Below are 3,471 nucleotides of genomic sequence, written 5' to 3'. Positions count from 1 at the left end.
GGAAAGAGTCTTATTGAAGGGTCTTACCAGAATTGGCATCCCAGGAAGGGAAGCATTTAATCTTTATTTTTAACATGGACATTCTTTACTTCTGGTCAGTGTGCCCTTTTCTTTAACAATTAAAGCAGGTGAACAATGTATGTTTGATAGCCCAAAAACTGGCTATTTTTAAGTTAGCATAAAATTTGAGTTAAATCTTGTATAAGCCAGAATGACTTCCCCGTACCTCAATGTGTGAAAATTTCTTTTATCGGTGCAGAATAACACTGTCTTACTATTTATGCCCAGCTCATGTACTGCAACACTGTCATTATCACACACGTTAAACAAAACACCTTTCAACACAATCCTTATCATTACCATCATATTATCACTGGGAGGTCTCCCACCCCTTCAGGGTTTTTACCCAAATGAGTAATTATCCAAGAGAAGACAAAAAACAATCACATCATTCTGCCAACACTAACAGCCACCAGAGCACTACTCAACAAGTATTTCTACTTTCGGCTAACATACTCCATATTACTAACGATATTCCCTTCAATAAATAACTTAAAAATAAAATGACAATTCAAACATACAAAACAAATAACCTTCCTATCATTACTAATCCTCAATATCCACACTATTACCACCCTTAATACCCATTCTATCAGTGCTGGACTAGGAATTTAGGTTAGTATAGACCAAGAGCTTTCAAAACCCTAAGCAAGTACAATTTACTTAATTCCTGAAAATAAGGATTTCAAGACTCCAGCCTACATCAATTGAATGCAAATCAAACACTTCAAGCTAAATCCTTACTACATTGCTGGGCTTCCACCCCACAAAATTTTAGTTAACAGGTAAATTCTCTAGTCAGCTGGCTTGAATCTACTTCTCCCACCATCAAGAAAAAAAGAGGTAGAAGAAGATCCAGCAGAACTGAAGCTGCTTTTTTTTTTTTTTTTGCGGTACGCGGGCCTCTCACTGTTGTGGCTTCTCCCGTTGCGGAGCACAGGCTCCGGACGCGCAGGCCCAGCGGCCATGGCTCACGGGCGTAGCCGCTCCGCGGCATGTGGGATCCTCCCGGACCGGGGCACGAACCCGTGTCCCCTGCATCGGCAGGCGGACTCTCAACCACTGCGCCACCGGGGAAGCCCCTAAAATAAAATTTTTTTTATACATCTTTATTGGAGTATAATTGCTTTACAATGGTGTTATTAGTTTCTGCTGTATAACAAAGCGAATCAGCTATACATATACATATGTCCCCATCTCCTCCCTCTTGAGCCTCCCTCCCACCCTCCCCATCCCACCCCTCTAGGTGGTCACAAAGCACTGAGCTGATCTCCCTGTGCTATGCGGCTGCTTCCCACTAGCTAGCTGTTTTACATTTGGTAGTGTATATATGTCCATGCCACTCTCTCACTACGTCCCAGCCTCCCCTTCCCCACCCCACCGTATCCTCAAGTCCGTTCTCAACGTCTGCATCTTTGAATTTGCAGTTCAATTTGTTGATTCACCCCAGGGCTTGACAAAAAGAGGGCATAACCTCTGTCTTTAGATTTACAGTCCTAACACTTGCTCAGCCTTTTTTACCTATGTTCACAAACCGCTGATTATTTTCAACAAATCACAAAGATATCAGGACTTTATTATTTGGTGCTTGAACTGAAACAGTAGGCACCACTTTAAGTCCATTAATCCGTGCTGAGCTAGGCCAACAGAGTGCTGCTTGGAGCTGACCAAATCCATAATGTAGTCGGAACATGCATTTGTCATAATTTTCTTTATAGTTATACCTATTATGATTGGAAGGTTCAGAAACTGGCTTCTCTCCGTAATAACTGGGGCACTCAATTTAGCATTTCCCTGAATAAATAATATAAACTTTAGACTACTTTCCCCATCAGTCTTACTCCTACTCATATCATCAATAGTAGAAGCTGGTTCTGGTACCGGTGGAACCATATATTCAGCCCTAGCCGGCAGTCTGGCCCATGCAGGAGCCTCTGTCCACCTCACCATTTTCTCCTTACATTTAGTAGATGTTTCCTCAATTCTTGGTGCTGTTACTTTTATTACTGTCATCTTTAATATAAACCACCAGCCATTATCCCAATATTAAACACCATTATTTGATCTGCCCTAATTATAGCCATATTACTATATCACTCTCAGTTCTAGCAGCCGGAATTACCATACTGTTAACAGATCAAAATCTAAACACTGCTTTCTTTTACCCTACAGGAGGAGACCCAATCCTACACCAACAGCTATTTTGATTCTGTGGTCACCCTGAAGTCTATATTCTTATCCTACCAGGGGTCAGAATAATCTCACGTATCATGACATACTATTTGGGACAAAAAGAGCCTTTCAGATATATGGGAATAGTATGAGCCATGTCCACTGGCTTTTTAGGATTTATCTTGTGGGCCCATCATATGTTTACCGTAGGAATAGATGTTGACCCATGAGCATACTTTACATCAGCTACCATAACTGTTTTTGTTTTTGTTTTTGTTTTTGCGGTACGCGGGCCTCTCACTGTTGTGGCCTCTCCCGTTGCGGAGCACAGGCTCCGGACGCACAGCCTCAGTGGCCATGGCTCACGGGCCCAGCCGCTCCTCGGCATGTGGGATCTTCCTGGACCAGGGCATGAACCTGTGTTCCCTGCATCGGCAGGTGGACTCTCAACCACTGCGCCACCAGGGAAGCCCAGCTACCATAACTATTGCTATTCCTTTAGCAGTAAAAGTGGCTGATTAACAACTCTTCATAGAGATTATGATATAGTATAGCATAATGAGACTTATGCTTTATTTTTCTTTTTACAGTAGGTGGTTTAACAGGAATCATCTTAGCCAGTTCATCCCAGGACACTGTCTTCCACAATACAGACTATGCAGTAGCACATTCCAGTATGTAATGTCAATGGGAGCACTCTTCTCTATTATAGGAGGTTTTGTACACTGATTTCCAATAAACTCAGGTTATACACTTAACATGAGCAAAAATTCACTTCACAATTTTATTTGTAGTAGAAAATATGATTTTTTTCCCCCTGCAGCACTTTCTTGGCTTTTCAGGGATGCCACGACTTTACTCCAGCTACCCTCATGCACACACAACAAGAAATATTTCACTCATTCATCTCATTAACAGCAGTAATGCTAATAATCTTCAAATTTTGAGATGTATTTGCATCTAAATGAGAAGTTTCAGAAGAGGAACTAACTACTACTAACCCAGAATGGTTACATGGATGCCCTCTACCATATTCTATACTTGAAGATCATACCTATGTAAATTTAAAATAAGAAAGGAAGGAACTGAATCCTCAACCAGTTTCAAGCCAACACCATAACTATTATGTCTTTATTAATAAGTGAGATAATAGCAAAAAATTATGTAACTTTGTCAAAGTTGAATCATAGACAGCAATACTATATAACACGATGGCAAATCCATTTCAGCTAGGCTTTC

This window comes from Lipotes vexillifer, unplaced genomic scaffold (genome assembly GCF_000442215.2).
Source record: "Lipotes vexillifer unplaced genomic scaffold, Lipotes_vexillifer_v1.1 scaffold70, whole genome shotgun sequence".
In the NCBI taxonomy this organism is placed as follows: Eukaryota; Metazoa; Chordata; class Mammalia; order Artiodactyla; family Lipotidae; genus Lipotes; species Lipotes vexillifer.
The sequence above is the reverse complement of the archived record's forward strand: the minus strand, read 5'-3'. Positions refer to the sequence as shown.